Genomic DNA, 22,124 nt, shown 5'->3' on the forward strand with positions numbered 1-22,124 from the left:
CTCGACAATTTGGATACCCTTAAGCCTCGGATCATCTTGCTTTGGAATTTTCATTACTGCATCTAAGAATACGCCTTCCCCTATGAAAGTGCAGTCGTAGATCCTCCGCTTAGGGTAATCCTGGATGGCCAAAATCTCTCGCTTACGAACATTAAGAATCTTGTCGAGCACGTCCTCTATCACGAACCTCATGCCACGTGCATCCGCCGCATCACCTGTGAGAATGACCCGCACAGTGTGTTTAATCCGGGCATAAGCCGGTACCGAACCAGGATCTAGATCTTCATCCATGGTTCATTCGTGTTTTGGTCTGGTTCTCTCCGCTCCAACCAACCAGCCAATTCACTCAAACCTCTCTCCACCCAAAGGCTTTGAGAGGCGATCGCAACCCGTTACCCTGGGACTAAGCCCTCTCCCCAATAGCAACAAGTGGGTGAAGCCCAGGCAATAAACCTGGGCGATCCCACAAGGCCGAGGAGAGGGGTACCCGAGTACCTTCTGACCAGATCTCCTGTATTACTACACTTGATCTTAGCCAAAAGGCCGAGAAGCGATAACCGTGAAAGGGGCGGGCCCAACAAGGTCCCCTTCATGGGCACTATCACTGCTTGCTGTCAGGGAGGCTGCCATACAATTTTCCATGCACACTCTGGGCTGGGGGGCAGTCAACCACCAGTACACACAGCAGAACCTAAACCCATACCATTATTGCTAAGCAGCAAGACAGGGGCCCATTGCACTCCCACGGGGCCTTTTTAAATGCAATCCATAACCCGGATTTGCCAGGAACCCTTCTTACTCCTCCTACTTGCATGTGACACTGGGCTTAGGATCTGCATAGGAAACACACACACAAGCACACACCTACCTTTGTTGCCTGCAGATGCCTCCTTGGCTGTCCCCAAACGGTATCAAACCAACACCCACGGGAAGCTGTAAGCATAGAGGACATGCCTGCACCCCATTGGACTTACCTGTGTGGGTTAAATCCGGGTTATTTGACAACCTATGGCGGTGATGGTTCTGCTCAGGCAGAGCAGTGCTGATGCTCCTCATAAAGCTGTCGCTGCTGTGAAGGTTCTAGGTGACATCACAAATCCCTATGGTTACATACACAACAAAGCTGGGTTGTTGTTGTTTACACTCTGCAAGGCCTGTGGAAGTGAGTGACATCATAGCACTGTAGTTCTGAGGGTTCAAGATGGATGCAACAATCTCCTGTTGCTTCTATGAAGGCCGTAATAGACGACATCACCAAACAGCTCCATAGTCACATACACAGCAAAGGAGAGATGTTGTTTACACCTAGTGATGTCAGTGGTATTGAGTGACATCACAGCACAGTGCTAAGGCTCCTGGGCCTGGACACAGCAGCGGCTGCAATATCTCAACGGAGAATACGTTTATATCTATGTGTGTGTGTGCGCATATATATATATATATATATATATATATATATATATATATATATATTTCTCCGCCGAAATCACTTTTAAACCCATTTCCACCTTTTTTTCCCTTCTCTTCCTCTTACTTTTTTTTCACGTTTTTTTACGTTTTTCTCCTTTTCGCCTCTTTTCTGGGCGTATTATTCTTCTTTTTCTTCTTTTTTTTTTCGTCTAATGCATACCCCATCAGTGCAGCAATGCTTATTCAATACCGCCAGCAGATGGAGACACTGGGGGATAATTTTCTAAGGATTTATACAGATTTTTCCTGTCTGAATTTGTCGCACAGAAAGTTGCAGGCCAAATATGTGTGACATTTCTGCGACTTTAGCTTCTAGAGCATTTTTACAACATTATACATAGGTGCTGAATACATAAAAAGCGACTGTTCAGCGACAGACAAGTCGCATCGGCTGAAAGTAGGCCAGAATGTCAGTCCATGTTGGAGCAGGTTTAGATACAGTCTAAAGCATAGATCTCAAAGTCTGTGCACAGAATTTAGCAAGGGCCTCGCACCTTCTGATGCATCAGGTAGGTGCACAATAGCATAGCCTAACCCTCTGTACTTTGGTCTATATTGATGCGGGACATAGACAGCCAGCTGATGACCAATCCATTAGTGCAATGGATGGCTGGAAGCATTTGTCTTTGCCTTTGCAATACCACAGAAGCAATGCATGGTCAATGTACAGCAATGACACACCTGTGTGAACAGCCAGGAGACCCCCCCCCCCCATGTTATGTTACATAGTTACATAGTTAGTACGGTCGAAAAAAGACATATGTCCATCAAGTTCAACCAGGGAATTAAGGGGTAGGGGTGTGGCGCGATATTGGGGAAGGGATGAGATTTTATATTTCTTCATAAGCATTAATCTTATTTTGTCAATTAGGAACATTCAGCACCCACCCGCTATCAAGGCAGCTGCCTATCATGTCATGCCCTACCTGCACAGGTGTGCTGGCTACTCAAATGATCCAATTAAGGAGGCCATTTAGTCAGCAGCAGCAGAAGTCCTGTGCCTGGACGCTCCAACAGGGGCCAGACACAAGCAGAAGCAGAAGCAGCAGAAGCACCACCACCTTTTGTTTTTTGGCTGCAGCAGCAGCAAGGCCCACAGGGCTGGCTAGCTGGCTAGCCAGCAAGCAGGTAGCAATGAAAGTAGGAATCTTTCTTTTTAACCCTGTAAGGGGGTGGTGCACTGTACCCGAAGATACTGCCATATCGGGTCAATGCATAGGGCGACGGAAGCAAGCTTCGAAATCGGCCCCCGTTCTCAAAAATCCATTTAATATTTGGTCCCCAGATAGGGGACGTATCAGATATTAAACTGATAAGAACAGATACTACACTTGATCTTAGCCAAAAGGCCGAGAAGCGATAACCGTGAAAGGGGCGGGCCCAACAAGGTCCCCTTCATGGGCACTATCACTGCTTGCTGTCAGGGAGGCTGCCAGACAATTTTCCATGCACACTCTGGGCTGGGGGGCAGTCAACCACCAGTACACACAGCAGAACCTAAACCCATACCATTATTGCTAAGCAGCAAGACAGGGGCCCATTGCACTCCCACGGGGCCTTTTTAAATGCAATCCATAACCCGGATTTGCCAGGAACCCTTCTTACTCCTCCTACTTGCATGTGACACTGGGCTTAGGATCTGCATAGGAAACACACACACAAGCACACACCTACCTTTGTTGCCTGCAGATGCCTCCTTGGCTGTCCCCAAACGGTATCAAACCAACACCCACGGGAAGCTGTAAGCATAGAGGACATGCCTGCACCCCATTGGACTTACCTGTGTGGGTTAAATCCGGGTTATTTGACAACCTATGGCGGTGATGGTTCTGCTCAGGCAGAGCAGTGCTGATGCTCCTCATAAAGCTGTCGCTGCTGTGAAGGTTCTAGGTGACATCACAAATCCCTATGGTTACATACACAACAAAGCTGGGTTGTTGTTGTTTACACTCTGCAAGGCCTGTGGAAGTGAGTGACATCATAGCACTGTAGTTCTGAGGGTTCAAGATGGATGCAACAATCTCCTGTTGCTTCTATGAAGGCCGTAATAGACGACATCACCAAACAGCTCCATAGTCACATACACAGCAAAGGAGAGATGTTGTTTACACCTAGTGATGTCAGTGGTATTGAGTGACATCACAGCACAGTGCTAAGGCTCCTGGGCCTGGACACAGCAGCGGCTGCAATATCTCAACGGAGAATACGTTTATATCTATGTGTGTGTGTGCGCATATATATATATATATATATATATATATATATATTTCTCCGCCGAAATCACTTTTAAACCCATTTCCACCTTTTTTTCCCTTCTCTTCCTCTTACTTTTTTTTCACGTTTTTTTACGTTTTTCTCCTTTTCGCCTCTTTTCTGGGCGTATTATTCTTCTTTTTCTTCTTTTTTTTCGTCTAATGCATACCCCATCAGTGCAGCAATGCTTATTCAATACCGCCAGCAGATGGAGACACTGGGGGATAATTTTCTAAGGATTTATACTGATTTTTCCTGTCTGAATTTGTCGCACAGAAAGTTGCAGGCCAAATATGTGTGACATTTCTGCGACTTTAGCTTCTAGAGCATTTTTACAACATTATACATAGGTGCTGAATACATAAAAAGCGACTGTTCAGCGACAGACAAGTCGCATCGGCTGAAAGTAGGCCAGAATGTCAGTCCATGTTGGAGCAGGTTTAGATACAGTCTAAAGCATTGATCTCAAAGTCTGTGCACAGAATTTAGCAAGGGCCTCGCACCTTCTGATGCATCAGGTAGGTGCACAATAGCATAGCCTAACCCTCTGTACTTTGGTCTATATTGATGCGGGACATAGACAGCCAGCTGATGACCAATCCATTAGTGCAATGGATGGCTGGAAGCATTTGTCTTTGTCTTTGCAATACCACAGAAGCAATGCATGGTCAATGTACAGCAATGACACACCTGTGTGAACAGCCAGGAGACCCCCCCCCCCCCCCCCATGTTATGTTACATAGTTACATAGTTAGTACGGTCGAAAAAAGACATATGTCCATCAAGTTCAACCAGGGAATTAAGGGGTAGGGGTGTGGCGCGATATTGGGGAAGGGATGAGATTTTATATTTCTTCATAAGCATTAATCTTATTTTGTCAATTAGGAACATTCAGCACCCACCCGCTATCAAGGCAGCTGCCTATCATGTCATGCCCTACCTGCACAGGTGTGCTGGCTACTCAAATGATCCAATTAAGGAGGCCATTTAGTCAGCAGCAGCAGAAGTCCTGTGCCTGGACGCTCCAACAGGGGCCAGACACAAGCAGAAGCAGAAGCAGCAGAAGCAGCAGCAGCACCACCTTTTGTTTTTTGGCTGCAGCAGCAGCAAGGCCCACAGGGCTGGCTAGCTGGCTAGCCAGCAAGCAGGTAGCAATGAAAGTAGGAATCTTTCTTTTTAACCCTGTAAGGGGGTGGTGCACTGTACCCGAAGATACTGCCATATCGGGTCAATGCATAGGGCGACGGAAGCAAGCTTCGAAATCGGCCACGTTCTCAAAAATCCATTTAATATATGGTCCCCAGATAGGGGACGTATCAGATATTAAACTGATAAGAACAGATACTACACTTGATCTTAGCCAAAAGGCCGAGAAGCGATAACCGTGAAAGGGGCGGGCCCAACAAGGTCCCCTTCATGGGCACTATCACTGCTTGCTGTCAGGGAGGCTGCCAGACAATTTTCCATGCACACTCTGGGCTGGGGGGCAGTCAACCACCAGTACACACAGCAGAACCTAAACCCATACCATTATTGCTAAGCAGCAAGACAGGGGCCCATTGCACTCCCACGGGGCCTTTTTAAATGCAATCCATAACCCGGATTTGCCAGGAACCCTTCTTACTCCTCCTACTTGCATGTGACACTGGGCTTAGGATCTGCATAGGAAACACACACACAAGCACACACCTACCTTTGTTGCCTGCAGATGCCTCCTTGGCTGTCCCCAAACGGTATCAAACCAACACCCACGGGAAGCTGTAAGCATAGAGGACATGCCTGCACCCCATTGGACTTACCTGTGTGGGTTAAATCCGGGTTATTTGACAACCTATGGCGGTGATGGTTCTGCTCAGGCAGAGCAGTGCTGATGCTCCTCATAAAGCTGTCGCTGCTGTGAAGGTTCTAGGTGACATCACAAATCCCTATGGTTACATACACAACAAAGCTGGGTTGTTGTTGTTTACACTCTGCAAGGCCTGTGGAAGTGAGTGACATCATAGCACTGTAGTTCTGAGGGTTCTAGATGGATGCAACAATCTCCTGTTGCTTCTATGAAGGCCATAATAGACGACATCACCAAACAGCTCCATAGTCACATACACAGCAAAGGAGAGATGTTGTTTACACCTAGTGATGTCAGTGGTATTGAGTGACATCACAGCACAGTGCTAAGGCTCCTGGGCCTGGACACAGCAGCGGCTGCAATATCTCAACGGAGAATACGTTTATATCTATGTGTGTGTGTGCGCATATATATATATATATATATATATATATATATATATATATATATATATATATTTCTCCGCCGAAATCACTTTTAAACCCATTTCCACCTTTTTTTCCCTTCTCTTCCTCTTACTTTTTTTTCACGTTTTTTTACGTTTTTCTCCTTTTCGCCTCTTTTCTGGGCGTATTATTCTTCTTTTTCTTCTTTTTTTTCGTCTAATGCATACCCCATCAGTGCAGCAATGCTTATTCAATACCGCCAGCAGATGGAGACACTGGGGGATAATTTTCTAAGGATTTATACTGATTTTTCCTGTCTGAATTTGTCGCACAGAAAGTTGCAGGCCAAATATGTGTGACATTTCTGCGACTTTAGCTTCTAGAGCATTTTTACAACATTATACATAGGTGCTGAATACATAAAAAGCGACTGTTCAGCGACAGACAAGTCGCATCGGCTGAAAGTAGGCCAGAATGTCAGTCCATGTTGGAGCAGGTTTAGATACAGTCTAAAGCATAGATCTCAAAGTCTGTGCACAGAATTTAGCAAGGGCCTCGCACCTTCTGATGCATCAGGTAGGTGCACAATAGCATAGCCTAACCCTCTGTACTTTGGTCTATATTGATGCGGGACATAGACAGCCAGCTGATGACCAATCCATTAGTGCAATGGATGGCTGGAAGCATTTGTCTTTGCCTTTGCAATACCACAGAAGCAATGCATGGTCAATGTACAGCAATGACACACCTGTGTGAACAGCCAGGAGACCCCCCCCCCCCCCCCATGTTATGTTACATAGTTACATAGTTAGTACGGTCGAAAAAAGACATATGTCCATCAAGTTCAACCAGGGAATTAAGGGGTAGGGGTGTGGCGCGATATTGGGGAAGGGATGAGATTTTATATTTCTTCATAAGCATTAATCTTATTTTGTCAATTAGGAACATTCAGCACCCACCCGCTATCAAGGCAGCTGCCTATCATGTCATGCCCTACCTGCACAGGTGTGCTGGCTACTCAAATGATCCAATTAAGGAGGCCATTTAGTCAGCAGCAGCAGAAGTCCTGTGCCTGGACGCTCCAACAGGGGCCAGACACAAGCAGAAGCAGAAGCAGCAGAAGCAGCAGCAGCACCACCTTTTGTTTTTTGGCTGCAGCAGCAGCAAGGCCCACAGGGCTGGCTAGCTGGCTAGCCAGCAAGCAGGTAGCAATGAAAGTAGGAATCTTTCTTTTTAACCCTGTAAGGGGGTGGTGCACTGTACCCGAAGATACTGCCATATCGGGTCAATGCATAGGGCGACGGAAGCAAGCTTCGAAATCGGCCCCCGTTCTCAAAAATCCATTTAATATATGGTCCCCAGATAGGGGACGTATCAGATATTAAACTGATAAGAACAGATACTACACTTGATCTTAGCCAAAAGGCCGAGAAGCGATAACCGTGAAAGGGGCGGGCCCAACAAGGTCCCCTTCATGGGCACTATCACTGCTTGCTGTCAGGGAGGCTGCCAGACAATTTTCCATGCACACTCTGGGCTGGGGGGCAGTCAACCACCAGTACACACAGCAGAACCTAAACCCATACCATTATTGCTAAGCAGCAAGACAGGGGCCCATTGCACTCCCACGGGGCCTTTTTAAATGCAATCCATAACCCGGATTTGCCAGGAACCCTTCTTACTCCTCCTACTTGCATGTGACACTGGGCTTAGGATCTGCATAGGAAACACACACACAAGCACACACCTACCTTTGTTGCCTGCAGATGCCTCCTTGGCTGTCCCCAAACGGTATCAAACCAACACCCACGGGAAGCTGTAAGCATAGAGGACATGCCTGCACCCCATTGGACTTACCTGTGTGGGTTAAATCCGGGTTATTTGACAACCTATGGCGGTGATGGTTCTGCTCAGGCAGAGCAGTGCTGATGCTCCTCATAAAGCTGTCGCTGCTGTGAAGGTTCTAGGTGACATCACAAATCCCTATGGTTACATACACAACAAAGCTGGGTTGTTGTTGTTTACACTCTGCAAGGCCTGTGGAAGTGAGTGACATCATAGCACTGTAGTTCTGAGGGTTCAAGATGGATGCAACAATCTCCTGTTGCTTCTATGAAGGCCGTAATAGACGACATCACCAAACAGCTCCATAGTCACATACACAGCAAAGGAGAGATGTTGTTTACACCTAGTGATGTCAGTGGTATTGAGTGACATCACAGCACAGTGCTAAGGCTCCTGGGCCTGGACACAGCAGCGGCTGCAATATCTCAACGGAGAATACGTTTATATCTATGTGTGTGTGTGCGCATATATATATATATATATATATATATATATATATATATATATTTCTCCGCCGAAATCACTTTTAAACCCATTTCCACCTTTTTTTCCCTTCTCTTCCTCTTACTTTTTTTCACGTTTTTTTACGTTTTTCTCCTTTTCGCCTCTTTTCTGGGCGTATTATTCTTCTTTTTCTTCTTTTTTTTCGTCTAATGCATACCCCATCAGTGCAGCAATGCTTATTCAATACCGCCAGCAGATGGAGACACTGGGGGATAATTTTCTAAGGATTTATACTGATTTTTCCTGTCTGAATTTGTCGCACAGAAAGTTGCAGGCCAAATATGTGTGACATTTCTGCGACTTTAGCTTCTAGAGCATTTTTACAACATTATACATAGGTGCTGAATACATAAAAAGCGACTGTTCAGCGACAGACAAGTCGCATCGGCTGAAAGTAGGCCAGAATGTCAGTCCATGTTGGAGCAGGTTTAGATACAGTCTAAAGCATAGATCTCAAAGTCTGTGCACAGAATTTAGCAAGGGCCTCGCACCTTCTGATGCATCAGGTAGGTGCACAATAGCATAGCCTAACCCTCTGTACTTTGGTCTATATTGATGCGGGACATAGACAGCCAGCTGATGACCAATCCATTAGTGCAATGGATGGCTGGAAGCATTTGTCTTTGCCTTTGCAATACCACAGAAGCAATGCATGGTCAATGTACAGCAATGACACACCTGTGTGAACAGCCAGGAGACCCCCCCCCCCCCCCCATGTTATGTTACATAGGTACATAGTTAGTACGGTCGAAAAAAGACATATGTCCATCAAGTTCAACCAGGGAATTAAGGGGTAGGGGTGTGGCGCGATATTGGGGAAGGGATGAGATTTTATATTTCTTCATAAGCATTAATCTTATTTTGTCAATTAGGAACATTCAGCACCCACCCGCTATCAAGGCAGCTGCCTATCATGTCATGCCCTACCTGCACAGGTGTGCTGGCTACTCAAATGATCCAATTAAGGAGGCCATTTAGTCAGCAGCAGCAGAAGTCCTGTGCCTGGACGCTCCAACAGGGGCCAGACACAAGCAGAAGCAGAAGCAGCAGAAGCAGCAGCAGCACCACCTTTTGTTTTTTGGCTGCAGCAGCAGCAAGGCCCACAGGGCTGGCTAGCTGGCTAGCCAGCAAGCAGGTAGCAATGAAAGTAGGAATCTTTCTTTTTAACCCTGTAAGGGGGTGGTGCACTGTACCCGAAGATACTGCCATATCGGGTCAATGCATAGGGCGACGGAAGCAAGCTTCGAAATCGGCCCCCGTTCTCAAAAATCCATTTAATATATGGTCCCCAGATAGGGGACGTATCAGATATTAAACTGATAAGAACAGATACTACACTTGATCTTAGCCAAAAGGCCGAGAAGCGATAACCGTGAAAGGGGCGGGCCCAACAAGGTCCCCTTCATGGGCACTATCACTGCTTGCTGTCAGGGAGGCTGCCAGACAATTTTCCATGCACACTCTGGGCTGGGGGGCAGTCAACCACCAGTACACACAGCAGAACCTAAACCCATACCATTATTGCTAAGCAGCAAGACAGGGGCCCATTGCACTCCCACGGGGCCTTTTTAAATGCAATCCATAACCCGGATTTGCCAGGAACCCTTCTTACTCCTCCTACTTGCATGTGACACTGGGCTTAGGATCTGCATAGGAAACACACACACAAGCACACACCTACCTTTGTTGCCTGCAGATGCCTCCTTGGCTGTCCCCAAACGGTATCAAACCAACACCCACGGGAAGCTGTAAGCATAGAGGACATGCCTGCACCCCATTGGACTTACCTGTGTGGGTTAAATCCGGGTTATTTGACAACCTATGGCAGTGATGGTTCTGCTCAGGCAGAGCAGTGCTGATGCTCCTCATAAAGCTGTCGCTGCTGTGAAGGTTCTAGGTGACATCACAAATCCCTATGGTTACATACACAACAAAGCTGGGTTGTTGTTGTTTACACTCTGCAAGGCCTGTGGAAGTGAGTGACATCATAGCACTGTAGTTCTGAGGGTTCAAGATGGATGCAACAATCTCCTGTTGCTTCTATGAAGGCCGTAATAGACGACATCACCAAACAGCTCCATAGTCACATACACAGCAAAGGAGAGATGTTGTTTACACCTAGTGATGTCAGTGGTATTGAGTGACATCACAGCACAGTGCTAAGGCTCCTGGGCCTGGACACAGCAGCGGCTGCAATATCTCAACGGAGAATACGTTTATATCTATGTGTGTGTGTGCGCATATATATATATATATATATATATATATATATATATATATTTCTCCGCCGAAATCACTTTTAAACCCATTTCCACCTTTTTTTCCCTTCTCTTCCTCTTACTTTTTTTTCACGTTTTTTTACGTTTTTCTCCTTTTCGCCTCTTTTCTGGGCGTATTATTCTTCTTTTTCTTCTTTTTTTTCGTCTAATGCATACCCCATCAGTGCAGCAATGCTTATTCAATACCGCCAGCAGATGGAGACACTGGGGGATAATTTTCTAAGGATTTATACTGATTTTTCCTGTCTGAATTTGTCGCACAGAAAGTTGCAGGCCAAATATGTGTGACATTTCTGCGACTTTAGCTTCTAGAGCATTTTTACAACATTATACATAGGTGCTGAATACATAAAAAGCGACTGTTCAGCGACAGACAAGTCGCATCGGCTGAAAGTAGGCCAGAATGTCAGTCCATGTTGGAGCAGGTTTAGATACAGTCTAAAGCATAGATCTCAAAGTCTGTGCACAGAATTTAGCAAGGGCCTCGCACCTTCTGATGCATCAGGTAGGTGCACAATAGCATAGCCTAACCCTCTGTACTTTGGTCTATATTGATGCGGGACATAGACAGCCAGCTGATGACCAATCCATTAGTGCAATGGATGGCTGGAAGCATTTGTCTTTGCCTTTGCAATACCACAGAAGCAATGCATGGTCAATGTACAGCAATGACACACCTGTGTGAACAGCCAGGAGACCCCCCCCCCCCCCATGTTATGTTACATAGTTACATAGTTAGTACGGTCGAAAAAAGACATATGTCCATCAAGTTCAACCAGGGAATTAAGGGGTAGGGGTGTGGCGCGATATTGGGGAAGGGATGAGATTTTATATTTCTTCATAAGCATTAATCTTATTTTGTCAATTAGGAACATTCAGCACCCACCCGCTATCAAGGCAGCTGCCTATCATGTCATGCCCTACCTGCACAGGTGTGCTGGCTACTCAAATGATCCAATTAAGGAGGCCATTTAGTCAGCAGCAGCAGAAGTCCTGTGCCTGGACGCTCCAACAGGGGCCAGACACAAGCAGAAGCAGAAGCAGCAGAAGCAGCAGCAGCACCACCTTTTGTTTTTTGGCTGCAGCAGCAGCAAGGCCCACAGGGCTGGCTAGCTGGCTAGCCAGCAAGCAGGTAGCAATGAAAGTAGGAATCTTTCTTTTTAACCCTGTAAGGGGGTGGTGCACTGTACCCGAAGATACTGCCATATCGGGTCAATGCATAGGGCGACGGAAGCAAGCTTCGAAATCGGCCCCCGTTCTCAAAAATCCATTTAATATATGGTCCCCAGATAGGGGACGTATCAGATATTAAACTGATAAGAACAGATACTACACTTGATCTTAGCCAAAAGGCCGAGAAGCGATAACCGTGAAAGGGGCGGGCCCAACAAGGTCCCCTTCATGGGCACTATCACTGCTTGCTGTCAGGGAGGCTGCCAGACAATTTTCCATGCACACTCTGGGCTGGGGGGCAGTCAACCACCAGTACACACAGCAGAACCTAAACCCATACCATTATTGCTAAGCAGCAAGACAGGGGCCCATTGCACTCCCACGGGGCCTTTTTAAATGCAATCCATAACCCGGATTTGCCAGGAACCCTTCTTACTCCTCCTACTTGCATGTGACACTGGGCTTAGGATCTGCATAGGAAACACACACACAAGCACACACCTACCTTTGTTGCCTGCAGATGCCTCCTTGGCTGTCCCCAAACGGTATCAAACCAACACCCACGGGAAGCTGTAAGCATAGAGGACATGCCTGCACCCCATTGGACTTACCTGTGTGGGTTAAATCCGGGTTATTTGACAACCTATGGCGGTGATGGTTCTGCTCAGGCAGAGCAGTGCTGATGCTCCTCATAAAGCTGTCGCTGCTGTGAAGGTTCTAGGTGACATCACAAATCCCTATGGTTACATACACAACAAAGCTGGGTTGTTGTTGTTTACACTCTGCAAGGCCTGTGGAAGTGAGTGACATCATAGCACTGTAGTTCTGAGGGTTCAAGATGGATGCAACAATCTCCTGTTGCTTCTATGAAGGCCGTAATAGACGACATCACCAAACAGCTCCATAGTCACATACACAGCAAAGGAGAGATGTTGTTTACACCTAGTGATGTCAGTGGTATTGAGTGACATCACAGCACAGTGCTAAGGCTCCTGGGCCTGGACACAGCAGCGGCTGCAATATCTCAACGGAGAATACGTTTATATCTATGTGTGTGTGTGCGCATATATATATATATATATATATATATATATATATATATATATATATATATTTCTCCGCCGAAATCACTTTTAAACCCATTTCCACCTTTTTTTCCCTTCTCTTCCTCTTACTTTTTTTTCACGTTTTTTTACGTTTTTCTCCTTTTCGCCTCTTTTCTGGGCGTATTATTCTTCTTTTTCTTCTTTTTTTTCGTCTAATGCATACCCCATCAGTGCAGCAATGCTTATTCAATACCGCCAGCAGATGGAGACACTGGGGGATAATTTTCTAAGGATTTATACTGATTTTTCCTGTCTGAATTTGTCGCACAGAAAGTTGCAGGCCAAATATGTGTGACATTTCTGCGACTTTAGCTTCTAGAGCATTTTTACAACATTATACATAGGTGCTGAATACATAAAAAGCGACTGTTCAGCGACAGACAAGTCGCATCGGCTGAAAGTAGGCCAGAATGTCAGTCCATGTTGGAGCAGGTTTAGATACAGTCTAAAGCATAGATCTCAAAGTCTGTGCACAGAATTTAGCAAGGGCCTCGCACCTTCTGATGCATCAGGTAGGTGCACAATAGCATAGCCTAACCCTCTGTACTTTGGTCTATATTGATGCGGGACATAGACAGCCAGCTGATGACCAATCCATTAGTGCAATGGATGGCTGGAAGCATTTGTCTTTGCCTTTGCAATACCACAGAAGCAATGCATGGTCAATGTACAGCAATGACACACCTGTGTGAACAGCCAGGAGACCCCCCCCCCCCCCCATGTTATGTTACATAGTTACATAGTTAGTACGGTCGAAAAAAGACATATGTCCATCAAGTTCAACCAGGGAATTAAGGGGTAGGGGTGTGGCGCGATATTGAGGAAGGGATGAGATTTTATATTTCTTCATAAGCATTAATCTTATTTTGTCAATTAGGAACATTCAGCACCCACCCGCTATCAAGGCAGCTGCCTATCATGTCATGCCCTACCTGCACAGGTGTGCTGGCTACTCAAATGATCCAATTAAGGAGGCCATTTAGTCAGCAGCAGCAGAAGTCCTGTGCCTGGACGCTCCAACAGGGGCCAGACACAAGCAGAAGCAGAAGCAGCAGAAGCAGCAGCAGCACCACCTTTTGTTTTTTGGCTGCAGCAGCAGCAAGGCCCACAGGGCTGGCTAGCTGGCTAGCCAGCAAGCAGGTAGCAATGAAAGTAGGAATCTTTCTTTTTAACCCTGTAAGGGGGTGGTGCACTGTACCCGAAGATACTGCCATATCGGGTCAATGCATAGGGCGACGGAAGCAAGCTTCGAAATCGGCCCCCGTTCTCAAAAATCCATTTAATATATGGTCCCCAGATAGGGGACGTATCAGATATTAAACTGATAAGAACAGATACTACACTTGATCTTAGCCAAAAGGCCGAGAAGCGATAACCGTGAAAGGGGCGGGCCCAACAAGGTCCCCTTCATGGGCACTATCACTGCTTGCTGTCAGGGAGGCTGCCAGACAATTTTCCATGCACACTCTGGGCTGGGGGGCAGTCAACCACCAGTACACACAGCAGAACCTAAACCCATACCATTATTGCTAAGCAGCAAGACAGGGGCCCATTGCACTCCCACGGGGCCTTTTTAAATGCAATCCATAACCCGGATTTGCCAGGAACCCTTCTTACTCCTCCTACTTGCATGTGACACTGGGCTTAGGATCTGCATAGGAAACACACACACAAGCACACACCTACCTTTGTTGCCTGCAGATGCCTCCTTGGCTGTCCCCAAACGGTATCAAACCAACACCCACGGGAAGCTGTAAGCATAGAGGACATGCCTGCACCCCATTGGACTTACCTGTGTGGGTTAAATCCGGGTTATTTGACAACCTATGGCGGTGATGGTTCTGCTCAGGCAGAGCAGTGCTGATGCTCCTCATAAAGCTGTCGCTGCTGTGAAGGTTCTAGGTGACATCACAAATCCCTATGGTTACATACACAACAAAGCTGGGTTGTTGTTGTTTACACTCTGCAAGGCCTGTGGAAGTGAGTGACATCATAGCACTGTAGTTCTGAGGGTTCAAGATGGATGCAACAATCTCCTGTTGCTTCTATGAAGGCCGTAATAGACGACATCACCAAACAGCTCCATAGTCACATACACAGCAAAGGAGAGATGTTGTTTACACCTAGTGATGTCAGTGGTATTGAGTGACATCACAGCACAGTGCTAAGGCTCCTGGGCCTGGACACAGCAGCGGCTGCAATATCTCAACGGAGAATACGTTTATATCTATGTGTGTGTGTGCGCATATATATATATATATATATATATATATATATATATTTCTCCGCCGAAATCACTTTTAAACCCATTTCCACCTTTTTTTCCCTTCTCTTCCTCTTACTTTTTTTTCACGTTTTTTTACGTTTTTCTCCTTTTCGCCTCTTTTCTGGGCGTATTATTCTTCTTTTTCTTCTTTTTTTTCGTCTAATGCATACCCCATCAGTGCAGCAATGCTTATTCAATACCGCCAGCAGATGGAGACACTGGGGGATAATTTTCTAAGGATTTATACTGATTTTTCCTGTCTGAATTTGTCGCACAGAAAGTTGCAGGCCAAATATGTGTGACATTTCTGCGACTTTAGCTTCTAGAGCATTTTTACAACATTATACATAGGTGCTGAATACATAAAAAGCGACTGTTCAGCGACAGACAAGTCGCATCGGCTGAAAGTAGGCCAGAATGTCAGTCCATGTTGGAGCAGGTTTAGATACAGTCTAAAGCATAGATCTCAAAGTCTGTGCACAGAATTTAGCAAGGGCCTCGCACCTTCTGATGCATCAGGTAGGTGCACAATAGCATAGCCTAACCCTCTGTACTTTGGTCTATATTGATGCGGGACATAGACAGCCAGCTGATGACCAATCCATTAGTGCAATGGATGGCTGGAAGCATTTGTCTTTGCCTTTGCAATACCACAGAAGCAATGCATGGTCAATGTACAGCAATGACACACCTGTGTGAACAGCCAGGAGACCCCCCCCCCCCCCCATGTTATGTTACATAGTTACATAGTTAGTACGGTCGAAAAAAGACATATGTCCATCAAGTTCAACCAGGGAATTAAGGGGTAGGGGTGTGGCGCGATATTGGGGAAGGGATGAGATTTTATATTTCTTCATAAGCATTAATCTTATTTTGTCAATTAGGAACATTCAGCACCCACCCGCTATCAAGGCAGCTGCCTATCATGTCATGCCCTACCTGCACAGGTGTGCTGGCTACTCAAATGATCCAATTAAGGAGGCCATTTAGTCAGCAGCAGCAGAAGTCCTGTGCCTGGACGCTCCAACAGGGGCCAGACACAAGCAGAAGCAGAAGCAGCAGAAGCAGCAGCAGCACCACCTTTTGTTTTTTGGCTGCAGCAGCAGCAAGGCCCACAGGGCTGGCTAGCTGGCTAGCCAGCAAGCAGGTAGCAATGAAAGTAGGAATCTTTCTTTTTAACCCTGTAAGGGGGTGGTGCACTGTACCCGAAGATACTGCCATATCGGGTCAATGCATAGGGCGACGGAAGCAAGCTTCGAAATCGGCCCCCGTTCTCAAAAATCCATTTAATATATGGTCCCCAGATAGGGGACGTATCAGATATTAAACTGATAAGAACAGATACTACACTTGATCTTAGCCAAAAGGCCGAGAAGCGATAACCGTGAAAGGGGCGGGCCCAACAAGGTCCCCTTCATGGGCACTATCACTGCTTGCTGTCAGGGAGGCTGCCAGACAATTTTCCATGCACACTCTGGGCTGGGGGGCAGTCAACCACCAGTACACACAGCAGAACCTAAACCCATACCATTATTGCTAAGCAGCAAGACAGGGGCCCATTGCACTCCCACGGGGCCTTTTTAAATGCAATCCATAACCCGGATTTGCCAGGAACCCTTCTTACTCCTCCTACTTGCATGTGACACTGGGCTTAGGATCTGCATAGGAAACACACACACAAGCACACACCTACCTTTGTTGCCTGCAGATGCCTCCTTGGCTGTCCCCAAACGGTATCAAACCAACACCCACGGGAAGCTGTAAGCATAGAGGACATGCCTGCACCCCATTGGACTTACCTGTGTGGGTTAAATCCGGGTTATTTGACAACCTATGGCGGTGATGGTTCTGCTCAGGCAGAGCAGTGCTGATGCTCCTCATAAAGCTGTCGCTGCTGTGAAGGTTCTAGGTGACATCACAAATCCCTATGGTTACATACACAACAAAGCTGGGTTGTTGTTGTTTACACTCTGCAAGGCCTGTGGAAGTGAGTGACATCATAGCACTGTAGTTCTGAGGGTTCAAGATGGATGCAACAATCTCCTGTTGCTTCTATGAAGGCCGTAATAGACGACATCACCAAACAGCTCCATAGTCACATACACAGCAAAGGAGAGATGTTGTTTACACCTAGTGATGTCAGTGGTATTGAGTGACATCACAGCACAGTGCTAAGGCTCCTGGGCCTGGACACAGCAGCGGCTGCAATATCTCAACGGAGAATACGTTTATATCTATGTGTGTGTGTGCGCGTATATATATATATATATATATATATATATATATATATATATATTTCTCCGCCGAAATCACTTTTAAACCCATTTCCACCTTTTTTTCCCTTCTCTTCCTCTTACTTTTTTTTCACGTTTTTTTACGTTTTTCTCCTTTTCGCCTCTTTTCTGGGCGTATTATTCTTCTTTTTCTTCTTTTTTTTCGTCTAATGCATACCCCATCAGTGCAGCAATGCTTATTCAATACCGCCAGCAGATGGAGACACTGGGGGATAATTTTCTAAGGATTTATACTGATTTTTCCTGTCTGAATTTGTCGCACAGAAAGTTGCAGGCCAAATATGTGTGACATTTCTGCGACTTTAGCTTCTAGAGCATTTTTACAACATTATACATAGGTGCTGAATACATAAAAAGCGACTGTTCAGCGACAGACAAGTCGCATCGGCTGAAAGTAGGCCAGAATGTCAGTCCATGTTGGAGCAGGTTTAGATACAGTCTAAAGCATAGATCTCAAAGTCTGTGCACAGAATTTAGCAAGGGCCTCGCACCTTCTGATGCATCAGGTAGGTGCACAATAGCATAGCCTAACCCTCTGTACTTTGGTCTATATTGATGCGGGACATAGACAGCCAGCTGATGACCAATCCATTAGTGCAATGGATGGCTGGAAGCATTTGTCTTTGCCTTTGCAATACCACAGAAGCAATGCATGGTCAATGTACAGCAATGACACACCTGTGTGAACAGCCAGGAGACCCCCCCCATGTTATGTTACATAGTTACATAGTTAGTACGGTCGAAAAAAGACATATGTCCATCAAGTTCAACCAGGGAATTAAGGGGTAGGGGTGTGGCGCGATATTGGGGAAGGGATGAGATTTTATATTTCTTCATAAGCATTAATCTTATTTTGTCAATTAGGAACATTCAGCACCCACCCGCTATCAAGGCAGCTGCCTATCATGTCATGCCCTACCTGCACAGGTGTGCTGGCTACTCAAATGATCCAATTAAGGAGGCCATTTAGTCAGCAGCAGCAGAAGTCCTGTGCCTGGACGCTCCAACAGGGGCCAGACACAAGCAGAAGCAGAAGCAGAAGCAGCAGAAGCAGCAGCAGCACCACCTTTTGTTTTTTGGCTGCAGCAGCAGCAAGGCCCACAGGGCTGGCTAGCTGGCTAGCCAGCAAGCAGGTAGCAATGAAAGTAGGAATCTTTCTTTTTAACCCTGTAAGGGGGTGGTGCACTGTACCCGAAGATACTGCCATATCGGGTCAATGCATAGGGCGACGGAAGCAAGCTTCGAAATCGGCCCCCGTTCTCAAAAATCCATTTAATATATGGTCCCCAGATAGGGGACGTATCAGATATTAAACTGATAAGAACAGATACTACACTTGATCTTAGCCAAAAGGCCGAGAAGCGATAACCGTGAAAGGGGCGGGCCCAACAAGGTCCCCTTCATGGGCACTATCACTGCTTGCTGTCAGGGAGGCTGCCAGACAATTTTCCATGCACACTCTGGGCTGGGGGGCAGTCAACCACCAGTACACACAGCAGAACCTAAACCCATACCATTATTGCTAAGCAGCAAGACAGGGGCCCATTGCACTCCCACGGGGCCTTTTTAAATGCAATCCATAACCCGGATTTGCCAGGAACCCTTCTTACTCCTCCTACTTGCATGTGACACTGGGCTTAGGATCTGCATAGGAAACACACACACAAGCACACACCTACCTTTGTTGCCTGCAGATGCCTCCTTGGCTGTCCCCAAACGGTATCAAACCAACACCCACGGGAAGCTGTAAGCATAGAGGACATGCCTGCACCCCATTGGACTTACCTGTGTGGGTTAAATCCGGGTTATTTGACAACCTATGGCGGTGATGGTTCTGCTCAGGCAGAGCAGTGCTGATGCTCCTCATAAAGCTGTCGCTGCTGTGAAGGTTCTAGGTGACATCACAAATCCCTATGGTTACATACACAACAAAGCTGAGTTGTTGTTGTTTACACTCTGCAAGGCCTGTGGAAGTGAGTGACATCATAGCACTGTAGTTCTGAGGGTTCAAGATGGATGCAACAATCTCCTGTTGCTTCTATGAAGGCCGTAATAGACGACATCACCAAACAGCTCCATAGTCACATACACAGCAAAGGAGAGATGTTGTTTACACCTAGTGATGTCAGTGGTATTGAGTGACATCACAGCACAGTGCTAAGGCTCCTGGGCCTGGACACAGCAGCGGCTGCAATATCTCAACGGAGAATACGTTTATATCTATGTGTGTGTGTGCGCATATATATATATATATATATATATATATATATATATATATATATATATATTTCTCCGCCGAAATCACTTTTAAACCCATTTCCACCTTTTTTTCCCTTCTCTTCCTCTTACTTTTTTTTCACGTTTTTTTACGTTTTTCTCCTTTTCGCCTCTTTTCTGGGCGTATTATTCTTCTTTTTCTTCTTTTTTTTCGTCTAATGCATACCCCATCAGTGCAGCAATGCTTATTCAATACCGCCAGCAGATGGAGACACTGGGGGATAATTTTCTAAGGATTTATACTGATTTTTCCTGTCTGAATTTGTCGCACAGAAAGTTGCAGGCCAAATATGTGTGACATTTCTGCGACTTTAGCTTCTAGAGCATTTTTACAACATTATACATAGGTGCTGAATACATAAAAAGCGACTGTTCAGCGACAGACAAGTCGCATCGGCTGAAAGTAGGCCAGAATGTCAGTCCATGTTGGAGCAGGTTTAGATACAGTCTAAAGCATAGATCTCAAAGTCTGTGCACAGAATTTAGCAAGGGCCTCGCACCTTCTGATGCATCAGGTAGGTGCACAATAGCATAGCCTAACCCTCTGTACTTTGGTCTATATTGATGCGGGACATAGACAGCCAGCTGATGACCAATCCATTAGTGCAATGGATGGCTGGAAGCATTTGTCTTTGCCTTTGCAATACCACAGAAGCAATGCATGGTCAATGTACAGCAATGACACACCTGTGTGAACAGCCAGGAGACCCCCCCCCCCCCCCCCCCATGTTATGTTACATAGTTACATAGTTAGTACGGTCGAAAAAAGACATATGTCCATCAAGTTCAACCAGGGAATTAAGGGGTAGGGGTGTGGCGCGATATTGGGGAAGGGATGAGATTTTATATTTCTTCATAAGCATTAATCTTATTTTGTCAATTAGGAACATTCAGCACCCACCCGCTATCAAGGCAGCTGCCTATCATGTCATGCCCTACCTGCACAGGTGTGCTGGCTACTCAAATGATCCAATTAAGGAGGCCATTTAGTCAGCAGCAGCAGAAGTCCTGTGCCTGGACGCTCCATCAGGGGCCAGACACAAGCAGAAGCAGAAGCAGCAGAAGCAGCAGCAGCACCACCTTTTGTTTTTTGGCTGCAGCAGCAGCAAGGCCCACAGGGCTGGCTAGCTGGCTAGCCAGCAAGCAGGTAGCAATGAAAGTAGGAATCTTTCTTTTTAACCCTGTAAGGGGGTGGTGCACTGTACCCGAAGATACTGCCATATCGGGTCAATGCATAGGGCGACGGAAGCAAGCTTCGAAATCGGCCCCCGTTCTCAAAAATCCATTTAATATATGGTCCCCAGATAGGGGACGTATCAGATATTAAACTGATAAGAACAGATACTACACTTGATCTTAGCCAAAAGGCCGAGAAGCAATAACCGTGAAAGGGGCGGGCCCAACAAGGTCCCCTTCATGGGCACTATCACTGCTTGCTGTCAGGGAGGCTGCCAGACAATTTTCCATGCACACTCTGGGCTGGGGGGCAGTCAACCACCAGTACACACAGCAGAACCTAAACCCATACCATTATTGCTAAGCAGCAAGACAGGGGCCCATTGCACTCCCACGGGGCCTTTTTAAATGCAATCCATAACCCGGATTTGCCAGGAACCCTTCTTACTCCTCCTACTTGCATGTGACACTGGGCTTAGGATCTGCATAGGAAACACACACACAAGCACACACCTACCTTTGTTGCCTGCAGATGCCTCCTTGGCTGTCCCCAAACGGTATCAAACCAACACCCACGGGAAGCTGTAAGCATAGAGGACATGCCTGCACCCCATTGGACTTACCTGTGTGGGTTAAATCCGGGTTATTTGACAACCTATGGCGGTGATGGTTCTGCTCAGGCAGAGCAGTGCTGATGCTCCTCATAAAGCTGTCGCTGCTGTGAAGGTTCTAGGTGACATCACAAATCCCTATGGTTACATACACAACAAAGCTGGGTTGTTGTTGTTTACACTCTGCAAGGCCTGTGGAAGTGAGTGACATCATAGCACTGTAGTTCTGAGGGTTCAAGATGGATGCAACAATCTCCTGTTGCTTCTATGAAGGCCGTAATAGACGACATCACCAAACAGCTCCATAGTCACATACACAGCAAAGGAGAGATGTTGTTTACACCTAGTGATGTCAGTGGTATTGAGTGACATCACAGCACAGTGCTAAGGCTCCTGGGCCTGGACACAGCAGCGGCTGCAATATCTCAACGGAGAATACGTTTATATCTATGTGTGTGTGTGCGCATATATATATATATATATATATATATATATATATATATATATATATTTCTCCGCCGAAATCACTTTTAAACCCATTTCCACCTTTTTTTCCCTTCTCTTCCTCTTACTTTTTTTTCACGTTTTTTTACGTTTTTCTCCTTTTCGCCTCTTTTCTGGGCGTATTATTCTTCTTT

General features: G+C 46.2%; 9 non-coding genes and 1 pseudogene across 9 annotated transcripts; all 10 read right to left on the reverse strand.

The window, feature by feature from the left end:
- Positions 1-422: 422 nt before the first annotated feature.
- Positions 423-555, reverse strand: LOC130316451 (U2 spliceosomal RNA; annotated as a pseudogene).
- A 2,085-nt stretch (positions 556-2,640) lies between these two features.
- On the reverse strand, positions 2,641-2,831 carry LOC130316395 (U2 spliceosomal RNA). Its single transcript, XR_008863732.1, has one exon. It is a non-coding gene; the product is annotated as a U2 spliceosomal RNA (small nuclear RNA).
- A 2,082-nt stretch (positions 2,832-4,913) lies between these two features.
- On the reverse strand, positions 4,914-5,103 carry LOC130316426 (U2 spliceosomal RNA). Its single transcript, XR_008863760.1, has one exon. It is a non-coding gene; the product is annotated as a U2 spliceosomal RNA (small nuclear RNA).
- A 2,099-nt stretch (positions 5,104-7,202) lies between these two features.
- On the reverse strand, positions 7,203-7,393 carry LOC130316359 (U2 spliceosomal RNA). Its single transcript, XR_008863699.1, has one exon. It is a non-coding gene; the product is annotated as a U2 spliceosomal RNA (small nuclear RNA).
- A 2,088-nt stretch (positions 7,394-9,481) lies between these two features.
- LOC130316360 (U2 spliceosomal RNA) lies at positions 9,482-9,672 on the reverse strand. The gene has a single exon (XR_008863700.1). It is a non-coding gene; the product is annotated as a U2 spliceosomal RNA (small nuclear RNA).
- Positions 9,673-11,757: 2,085 nt separating this feature from the next.
- LOC130316361 (U2 spliceosomal RNA) lies at positions 11,758-11,948 on the reverse strand. The gene has a single exon (XR_008863701.1). It is a non-coding gene; the product is annotated as a U2 spliceosomal RNA (small nuclear RNA).
- A 2,096-nt stretch (positions 11,949-14,044) lies between these two features.
- Positions 14,045-14,235, reverse strand: LOC130316363 (U2 spliceosomal RNA). The gene has a single exon (XR_008863703.1). It is a non-coding gene; the product is annotated as a U2 spliceosomal RNA (small nuclear RNA).
- A 2,082-nt stretch (positions 14,236-16,317) lies between these two features.
- LOC130316364 (U2 spliceosomal RNA) lies at positions 16,318-16,508 on the reverse strand. Its single transcript, XR_008863704.1, has one exon. It is a non-coding gene; the product is annotated as a U2 spliceosomal RNA (small nuclear RNA).
- Positions 16,509-18,597: 2,089 nt separating this feature from the next.
- Positions 18,598-18,788, reverse strand: LOC130316365 (U2 spliceosomal RNA). The gene has a single exon (XR_008863705.1). It is a non-coding gene; the product is annotated as a U2 spliceosomal RNA (small nuclear RNA).
- A 2,100-nt stretch (positions 18,789-20,888) lies between these two features.
- LOC130316398 (U2 spliceosomal RNA) lies at positions 20,889-21,079 on the reverse strand. The gene has a single exon (XR_008863735.1). It is a non-coding gene; the product is annotated as a U2 spliceosomal RNA (small nuclear RNA).
- Between the last annotated feature and the right edge of the window lie 1,045 nt (positions 21,080-22,124).

This window comes from Hyla sarda, unplaced genomic scaffold, assembly GCF_029499605.1.
Source record: "Hyla sarda isolate aHylSar1 unplaced genomic scaffold, aHylSar1.hap1 scaffold_193, whole genome shotgun sequence".
NCBI classification, from domain to species: domain Eukaryota; kingdom Metazoa; phylum Chordata; class Amphibia; order Anura; family Hylidae; genus Hyla; species Hyla sarda.